Source organism: Stegastes partitus, unplaced genomic scaffold (genome assembly GCF_000690725.1).
Source record: "Stegastes partitus isolate 25-593 unplaced genomic scaffold, Stegastes_partitus-1.0.2 Scaffold1138, whole genome shotgun sequence".
Lineage (NCBI taxonomy): Eukaryota > Metazoa > Chordata > Actinopteri > Pomacentridae > Stegastes > Stegastes partitus.
The window spans coordinates 257,814-268,381 of NW_007578869.1; the positions used below are offsets into that span (position 1 = coordinate 257,814).

Sequence of the window (10,568 nt, forward strand, 5' to 3'; positions counted from 1 at the left end):
ATGCCCCGGGAGTGACAACAGGTTGTAAACCCACGAGGAAAAATAGAATTCAAATGTCTGATTCATCTCATTCTGATTTCTAAGGTCTCTTCGTCTGAATCATTTTTTACAACACAGCAACTTTTCCACCTTAATAGCATGCATTTTTTTTCTATTTCTTTCAAATTTTCCCTGCTTTGAGCTCTTTGTTTTCTCAATGCATTATTTGAAAATGTGCATAGAAGCAGATCGTCCATAATGAACTGACTCCAACACATCACTGTGCCAGGAAGCAGCATGTAATTCTTACATAAAACCGCACATTGTCATTTCCTCCTGCCCCCCTTCATATGCACATAAACTAAACAAATATACGAGCTGTATCACTGAATTAATTAGTAAGCACCAGAGTTGTTGGCAGGGATATTTTTGAACTTCATCAAGGTAGCGTAGCTGTTTTTCTCTGCATGCAGTCTTTACGTAAGCTAATCACCATAAGACTAATCCCTACACATTTGAGATTGTATCAGTCTTCTTTCATCGGGAATAAACGCCACAATCAGCTTGTGTTGTCATAGTGGTCACAGGCCTGGACAAGCTGCAACTAGCCAACAATGTCATGTGATTGAATTCGGGGCTAATTCTTCCCACTTTCCATCATGGTTTTTGTGTGTTTGTTCCTGGCTTTGAAGAACTGTTGAGTCGTGTCTGCTCCAGCTGCGACTGTTGAGCTCTCCTGGCATCTGGCATTGACACCGCTGAACAAACACACCTGGAGCTGGAGCGAGAATGATGGTATTCGCCTGCAGTGCTGAATTCAACAGAATCTGACAACATGCCAGTGTGATTTTGTTTTGGAGTTAAATTGCTGGTCTTAAGCTGCCATTGTAATTCACCTTGCCACTTCATCTCACGCAGAAAGCAGGTTTTTAATACGAGCACTAAATGAGAGGTCGGTTACATGCTTCTGATTCGGTTCCTGTCACTCCGCATGATGTTGCTTCCATCTGCTGATACTGAGAACCGTCTATAACCAGCGTGTTTATAGCAAGCTCTGGTTGATGCCCAGGAGGATTTGGGTTCCCCCCAGAATCCAGATTTTATGAGGCTCTCTACTAAATCTGTTCCACCAAATCTATATGTATACATCCATTTGCAGTAAAAAAAAACAAAAAAAAAAACAAGCTCGCCAAATATCTATCTAATGATTTCCAACTCAATCATATGAAGCTGTGAGAGGCAACTGTGACTTTCTTACAAGATCTTAGCTGATGTGTGACTGGATCGTTTTTAGTACATCCAGGGTTTAGGAAGCTGTTGAACTTGTTGCTTGCACAAAGAACTTACTTACCCAAATACATCCATCCATTATCTATACACCGCTTAATCCTCATTAAGGTCGTGGGGGGGCTGGAGTCTATCCCAGCTGACTTAGGGCGAAGGCAGGGGACACCCTGGACAGGTCACCAGTCTATCACAGGGCTACACTTAGAGACAGACAACCAAGCACACTCACATTCACACCTACGGACAATTTACAATCACCAATTAACCTCAACATGTTTTTGGACTGTGTGGGAGGAAGCCGGAGAACCCGGAGAGAACCCACGCTGCACGGGGAGAACATGCAAACTCCACGCAGAAAGATCCCGGTGCCCCCACCGGGACGCGAACCGGCGACCTTCTTGCTGCGAGGCAACAGTGCTACCAACTGCAGCCCTACCCAAATACATATTATACAAATATGATAACAGCTTCAAACATTGAACTGTTTTAGAGGATCTCACAGTTGGAAATTTCAGGGCCAACTGCTCTGCAGCACAAAAACTGAATTATCACAAAGTTTTTACTTTTACAGTATCACCTCCAGTAAGATTAGATATGTATTACCATGTTGCAAATGATTTAAAACCATTTTTAATTTCAGGCATTGCTGGTTTGATACCCAACATTTAAGCCGCAGCTCTACTTTAGCCTGATTAAAACTAGTTTTTCTTCCATTGTTCTGCTTGCTGGTATGTAAGAAGAAAAAAAAAATCTCTTTTCATGTCATTTAGTTGAAGTATTGCTTCCTCTGTGCATGCTTAATTCAGCTTCATCATAATGAGCTTTCATTTGATACAAGCCTGCCATAAGATCGCACCACCTCAGCGAGCAAGGAGATATAAAAGACAGCGAAGTTTACACTCTGCGGGTGGAACTGTTGCCGTTAAGCTAATCTTACTGATCAAGAGAGCATTACAAATCAATGATATTGGTCTCCACCTATCATCGGATGGAGCACAAAGGCATCCGAGTTATCATAAAGTGGAGAGAGAATAAAAGCAATTTTGGAGAGGAGTCAGAACAGTTACTGCTCCTGTGGAATAATAAGTGAAATCCAGAAATTACTTTTTAAATGAGTAATGATGAATAAATAATATATATGACTTCTTCTGAATAATGAGCCCGACGCTGCTCCCTTGGGCAGCCGTCCCATGCTACAGCCACAACTTTTGCCTCAGCAGTCTTATCTCGTTGTCCAGATCCAACCTGTGACAGTCCAGCCCCAGATCCAGCTCAAACACGGCCACTGTCGCTCCACCAGAGCCCTGTGGCTCTTGGCTGGGCTGCACCTCCATCTAGGTCAACAGCAGCTGGTCTGTACATTGTGACAACTGATAACACAATGAGACCATTAGTGTTGTAGGCTCATAGCGCAGGCCCAGCCAGCTCAGGTCTACCTGTGCCAGCTCCAGGCCAGAGGGCTTGTCTCCTGGAGATTAATGATCCCTGGTGCTGCGCAGAGTAGGCCACTCCTTGAGTGTGAAATACACCTCATCTGCCTGGCTGGAGCTCTGATTTATTCCTGCCTGCATGCTTGCCCTCAATGTCTGCAGGGGGTTTGTCTTTGTTTTGCAGTCTGTGTGCGTACGTGTGCATGTGTGTGCTTTATTTGATTTCTCACTGTCTTTGCTTGATCCAAGCCAAGTGTTAATAAGTACAAAATTAAACTAATCTCTCCCACAATTATGTTAATGCTTTATTTTACTCGCTTGATCATGCGTGAGTACACATGCGTATCTGTTTACATCTGACACGAAAATCCAATAAGCAGGAAATAACTTTGTGTTCATTTGATCTGACGTATTTCTGCTCTTTTTTTTTCCTCTGTCGGTGCAGTATTATGAGCCAGGCACATCAAACTAAATGGCTTTATTCAAACACCTTTTAAAACTGACTTATTCTCTTTTACTGAAAATACTAAAATTCCCGCATGATTTAGCTTTAAACTTTGAGAAAGTGTCACCATCGGTCTCCCAGAGTCTCATCTTTTTGTGTCCTTTACCGTCTATCTACACAACAGTGATCCAAGCTACTTATTGCTTATATTGACACATAAGGAGAATATGGGGGATGTTTTACGTACATTGAACCTCTCTAGAATTATGCTATTGTGAAGACACAAGACAATTTTCTTTAGCAACCTGTGCAGAGAACGTTTGCAGATGCACTTAGGACAGACCTGAGTGGTTTGTTGGTGATTCTGGAAATTTGTCTATAGCCTCTTTTAGAGTTTGTACATACAGATCAAATGAAAAGAAAAAAACAGAATGCTTTGCCCTGAGGTGAAGGGCTCTGTTATGCTGTGGGGGGACATGGTTTGGGTCCACTTCTCCCCCCTTAGAGGAAGGGTCACTGCAAATCAATACAAGGTTGTTCTAAGTGAGCACCTTTATCCAACAATGAAACATATTTATCCTGATGGAAGAGGATGCTCCCATCAGGATAGAAATATTTCATTGCAGGATAAAGGTGTCTCTTCCAGGATGGAATTCATAAAACATAAGGCACGAGTAGTCAGTGGATGGTTTATTTATTATGGAAATAATGTGTATCATGGGCTGCAGGGTGGCGCAGTTGGTAGCACTGTTGCCTCGCAGCAAGAAGGTTGCCGGTTCGTGAGGGCACCGGAATCTTTCTGCGTGGAGTTTGCATGTTCTCCCCGTGCAGCGTGGGTTCTCTCCGGGTTCTCCGGCTTCCTCCCACACAGTCCAAAAACATGTTGAGGTTAATTGGTGATTCTAAATTGTCTGTAGGTGTGAATGTGAGTGTGCTTGGTTGTCTGTCTCTAAGTGTAGCCCTGTGATAGACTGGTGACCTGTCCAGGGTGTCCCCTGCCTTCACTCTAAGTCGGCTGGGATAGACTCCAGCCCCCCCGCGACCCTAGTGAGGATTAAGCGGTGTATAGAAAATGGATGGATGGATGGATGGATGGATGTGCATCATATATTATTGCCCTCACTGTGGCCAAAACTCAACCCACCTGAACACCCGGGGGGGGGATTCAGAAAGGACGTGTTGAGACAGTGCTCTGCACCACAATCACCAAAAAACAGATGAGGCGATATCTTTTTGAAGAATGGATTCCATCCCTCCAGTAGACAGAGACTTGGAGAATCAATGGCATTGCGCACTGAAGCTGTTCTGGCGACCCACAGGAGCCGAACACCTCACTGAGACACTTCATGTTGTTTTGTTCTTTAATTTGTTACCAGTCTGCACATAGTGCAGCTACGAGTAGAGGGAACTAAACTCTTCTTGCCCAACTTATCACCATCTCATGCATTTACACACACACACACACACACACACACACACACACACAGATCAAAATAATTTCCTCTACACAGTTACACAGCCACTGTCACTGGAGTGAAACTTTGTTTTTGTATTCTGTATAATTTTTATTAACATCTATGACTGTTTCCTAGTCCATGAACAATTTACCACCCGTCTGTGTATTAAAAGAAGACAAGTGGCACCTTGTCAGCCTAAAGGTTGAGGCACTGACCACATAACTGCGATGCCCACCATGTGTCTGCCAGTCAGGGGACCTTTTGCTGTCCGCCGTACATCCCAGCTCCTCAGTTTTCCCGTCTGCATCTCTACTACTGCGATCAAATGAAGGCAAAGATTCATAACAAAGGAAACAAACACATGAACCTGTTTGTTGTACGCAGCTCAAAGAAGCATAATTCCAGCTTAAGAGGCAAAGCTCGGCACATGGTGCTAGCAATCAAAAAAAAAAAAAGGATTTGCAGCTTTTACATCCCACGGTAACCCATTAGGAAAACAATCTCTAACAGCAGTCTTGTCTCCCAGAAATGACATTCTTGTACTACTAATATGTAGCAGTAAACATGTTTCAAAAAGATGTAGGTACATTTTTCAAGTCACAAAACAAACCCATAAGTTGTTCATGAAAGTAACTTGTTATTACCCACAATTCCATGCCATTGTGACAGTAATAATTATAGAGATTATGACAGTAATAAAAGAAAAGTAGTTTGAAAAACGCAAAAATAGCACATGGAGGATGCCGGGGTGGCTAAATGGGTCAAATAAATAAATAAATACATAAATATAAACATGACGACCAAGGACCACGGCTTGTTTCGTGTTTCAAACCAAAAACTAGTTCATTTTAACCATCATCTTAACTACAGATGTGTTATTGTAACCATGACAACCTGACCTTTCCCTAAACTGAGCAAAAGTTGTTTTGGCTCCTCAAACTAATCGAGTTGTTTTTGTTCCAAAAGCAAACCAAAGAAAGGCTGAAATAACAATGATGTTTTAGTGGAATGCTAATTTAGGAGAAATTCCTGTGTGTTGTCGTCAAATCGCAGCGACAAATGTTAATTAGAGCAAATAATCTGACAAGATGTGCTTTCCTCATGGCTAATAAAGCTGCAGTAAGCAATGTATTCCACAAGCTTTTTTATTTTTTATTTTATTCATTGATTCTTTTCTCTCGACAATGGTCAATAAATCAAGTGGTCTGATAAGAAAAAAAACAACAAAAATCTGTTATCTGTGGCCGTCACAGGCCTGTGAAATGCCTGTCTGTTCCTATCCTGCAAGGCTAGAGAATGAGGGAAATAAAAATTAGATGTGAACTGGGAGAAAGGGACCAGAGATAAGTCCTGCATTTTTTATTTATTTTTTTTTTACAAAGCTAACTTAATTATTGACAACAAAGGTCATAATAGACGCAACCGAAAAAAGCAGGTTTCCTATAACATACAGAATACCGAATGCCCTCTCTCCAAACGGCCGTAAAGCACAAGCTTGTCTCTCAGCTCTGACAGCGCAGGTAGTCTGAACGCCTCCCACATGGACCACTGGCACTAGCGATGCCTCCCCTCTCATCCTTTATACTCCCAGGCATGATGAGCAGGTGGAGACAGCTGCACTCAATTACCTGCTGCGAAGGGGAATGAGCAACACCTGAGGGAGGAACCAGAGCAGCCACAACAACAACACACTCTGCAGCACGTAACACCGTCCAGTCATTGCATCCCGTGCATATGACATGACTGGATGGGCTACCTGCCTATCTAACTATATAGTGCCTATAGAAATGACTCCCCCTGCTTCGAAGTTTTCCACTTAAATTGCTTTTCAACATTGAATTGTAGTCTTTTTTTTGGACAAGAATTAGAAAAAATAATAATAACAATAATTGCATTCGAGTAATGCCAGTTGATTAAAGCTTTAAGTTTTAAAATAAGCGATTGTATAACTATAAAGTGACTCACCTAATTCAACACACGATTAGTGAAACAGAGATTATCTGAGTGCAGTCAGTGTGTCTCAAGTGACTGTAGTATAAAGGTGCCTGTATCTGGGAGTCCAGTCACTGGTGAATCAGTCCACCTGGCTGTGACTGCACCATGAAGACAAAAGAACACGCCAAGCAGCTGAAAAACAGATTTAAAAGAAGATCAGGGGATGGATGCTAGAACATTTCCACGTTGGTGAATATCAGGTTCAGGTTCACCAGTCAAAGCTTAATGGTTGAGTCGAAAAGTAAAGCTACAGTTTAAAAAAAGCTCATATTAAATATTGACGAGAGCACGGTGGTGGAAGCATCATGATATGGAGATGTTCCTCAGCCACAATGCCTGGAAGGCTTTTAAAGGCAGAGGGGGAAATTAATCCAGAGAGAACTGGGACTTTGGGAGACTTCTTTTTTTCTTTTCCCACCAATGTAAAGCAAACAGCAAAAGCTACACAGTAATGGTTTAAAGACAACAGTGAATGTTCTGGAGTGGCCAAGTCAGATCCCAGATCTCAATCCAATTTAGAATTTGTGGCTGGACTTGAAAGAGCTATCCACTCAGTGCAACCTGATGGAGCTTGACGAGTTTTGCAAAGAAAGATGGGGCTAAAATTGCAGTGTACAGATTTGCAAATGATTAAAACCACAAAGGCACAATGCTGTAACTGCAGCCTAAGGTGCATCGACTAAATACTGACTGGAAGGAGGTGAATACTTATGCCGTCACTTTTTATTTATTAATTCCCAATACCTTGTATAAATCTGTTTCCACTTCAAGTCTCTTTTTGTAAATACTTCTCAAAAAAGATGAACTACATTGAGCACGGTTTATTGTTTAAAAGCAATAAAAGGAGGAAACCTCCTGGGTGGGGTTAAGCACAACACCTGCATGGACTGTGCCCATGCATTGTGCATCACTGAAGTCTTCCAGAAGGCTGGATGGACACTGTTGTGTATAAATATATTATATCATGTGTGAAGTATAGTCCTTAAGGTTTAAAATATAAAAGAAGTTACATATATGCACATAGTCATGAAATGTCTCCTTTTTCCTGATATGGTTTCACAGGACAAGCAACAGATGGAGGAAAAGAAGTCCATATAAGGATGCAACTACTCAGTGTGATGAAGATGGGCCCCCATCAATTGTTTTGTGACATGACCGTGCATCATGTGACTGAATAGTATAAGACAAGGGTCTGAGGGAAAGGTCTTAGTCTCACTCTGTCTGATGCCAGGGAGAGTTTGACCCAGAGCTCTGTAATGCAATATTCAATGTGCAATTAAATTGATTGATTGAGACCGAACTGAATCCTATCTCATCTTTAGAAACAAACACATGGAGATAGACAGTTTCTCCAACAGCACATGGCTAGAGCAAGTGAGGAAATAAGCACAAGAATGACAAAGTGCAGCCACATGTTAACATTTTACATTTCCACCTAAACCTGCAACACTGGATATAACGATCATGTTCATTTGTGTGTTTGTGTATCTTTAATTTGCTGTTTGTGGGCTCCATCCTCCTTCAGATTCATTAGGATAGCTTTACACACATATCTGTGTACACTCGCCTGTCTCTACTATCTCTACTAAGTGTTTTGAAAATGTGGTAAGGTCCTCTATTTGTTTGGAGTCCTGAAAGAAGAGGGTGTTTTGGGGGTTTTTATTTATTTATTTTTTTGGTTGTATGCTTTCAGAATCTTGCTTACTCTAGCTTTACCTATTATTTATTAACACAAAGCATGCAATCCCTTTATATCCAGATGACATTTTATTTTGAGTCCAGTATCACTCCTTCAATTCCTGAGGCTCTGCTATAAAAGTCATAGTTGTCATTAAGGGTCAGAGGTGAGTTGGTCAAGATGGATTTCCTCTTAACAAAGAAAGCAAATCTCAGGAGCGTGCAAACATGGACAGACAGTATTCAAACCTTCCTCACTTGCTGCTGCAGTGCATCACCTACTTCTAGAACCACCACACATGGTCTTGTTTGCATTTGTGCTCTCATTTCAATAATCTGTTTTTTTCCCTCTGGTTTGCATGTCACTGAGGTTAAGTTACCTCTTGCTGAGTCTAGCAACGAGGCATCGCATTTACTGCACAATGTTTTGTTTGTTTTTAAATAAACAGGTAAACAGCAAAGGTCATATAATCAAAAAAATTAAGTTTATAATAGAGTTTAACAAACCCCCAAGCTCTGTAGCCCTGCAGCTCTGATGGACACTTGGTACATTAAATACTTGCACAAACACGATACAGTACTTCACATTGCATCAAACGATGTTATCATTTTCAATGTGTTTCCCCCCCAAATTAGAGAAGGTATCAATAAAACTGGTTTAGCTTGGCTCAATCCTCACAACAGATCATTTAAAAATATCTTACAGTTTGTCCAGTGCCGTGCACTGAGGCTGACGGTGGGCCTCTGACTCTCTATACCTGCAAATCACTATCTGCTCTGTTTCACAGCGACATGCTTTAAAAAGTATATATCAAAGTCTGCTTTTATCTGTGCTAGATTTCTGTTCTGTGAGGCGCTAATGAGAAGGTCATGAAGCAGAGCAATTCAAGGGAGCTGGAATGTTTGGCAGAACTGTTGATCATCATTAAGAACCCAGTCCTAGTAGTACATGGTGGTCTGGCTGCGATATGCTACAATTCTGTGTTAAAAAAAAAACAACCCACTGGTTTATTTGAACTTCTTTAAACCAATCAAACCTCTCACTGGATGGGCTAAGCCAAGAGTGTGGCTTCAGTACGTCCTTAAAATACTGACAGTGGCGGCACATTTGGGAGACCAGCACTGTGATTGAAATGGATAATTCACTACAGAAAAGCAGTACGGCTACGAATCCTCAGCAAAACATTTTCACTTTGGTAGGTTGTTGTTGTTCCCCATTGTGGAAAAAGCAGTGATAGCAGAAGGAAGGACAAGGCTGACTGAAATGATTGGTGGCTTTTACCTGCATCCTACATCTGGTGAGCCAAACTAGAAGGAACCTAGTAAGACAACTCCATCAAAGTAATCAGAGACACAAACAAACACTCTGTTTTAATACTGGTAAACCTCAGTGACGCTTGTTGATCTTGACATTCAGCTAAATGTACTGGCTTATGACCCGGGCTTCTCTCTGGCTTGGAGGGAAGGACTTTTCCTCTGGATCTCTTGTCAACTTCACAACTGGAGATGTTGGCATATTTTGTTGGGTTCCACTGGGGTTAGTTGTATCCCACTGCCATTCAGCTTCTACACACTCCCTCCAGATACCGTCACGAAGAATCAAAAATATGCAGTATTCAAACATTACTCCTCGACAAGAACCTAAGTATCACCAGCAACATAGGGGAAGAGAATAAATGTGGTAGTTCTGGGTTTGTCCCTCTCGCTGACATCTTTATATTATGTCTACTAATGCATCAGCGGTTCAGTGGCTGGTTACTGCTGTAGCTACCTCCTTCATGTGATGTTTTATATACAAGAATATCAGATAAATTTAATTAAATCTTGCCTTGAAGTGTCCCTGAATCCTCTCCTTCTGCTGTTTTCCTGCCTCTCTTTAGGTTATGTCTGGCCGCACTGTACTGCTCTTAATTACCGGATCTGTAGGCTACATTGCATTCTCTCAGGAGAAGCTGGACCTCCTTTGTCATGGCTGCAGAAGATGATGATGGATCCTAAGTGGAAAAACAGGCTCCAGTCCATGCATTGAAAGCAATCCTGCAGCTGTAGGAATGCTCCCTCTGGCCAGGTTTGAACTGTTTTTATGGTCAGTTGGTGTTACTTAATAATTGGGCAGTAGGCTGGGTTTAGGACCAGTGACAGGTGATCACACTGTCCAAGGCTCTGTGTGCTTCACATAGTCCAGTGTGTCGTCCCCTCTGGTTGAACATTTTACATGTTGTTCAAACCTTGGGAGCACAATCTTCAGGCTGCAATGATTAAAGTCACCAGCCACCATGAAAGCCCCGTCTGGATTCT

General features: G+C 41.9%; 1 long non-coding RNA gene across 1 annotated transcript; it reads right to left on the reverse strand.

The window, feature by feature from the left end:
- Positions 1 to 7,229: 7,229 nt before the first annotated feature.
- On the reverse strand, positions 7,230 to 9,466 carry LOC103368279 (uncharacterized). Its single transcript, XR_520765.1, has 3 exons — positions 9,455 to 9,466; positions 9,020 to 9,022; positions 7,230 to 7,300 (listed from the first exon to the last, which is right to left on the reverse strand). It is a non-coding gene; the product is annotated as an uncharacterized LOC103368279 (long non-coding RNA).
- Positions 9,467 to 10,568: the final 1,102 nt, after the last annotated feature.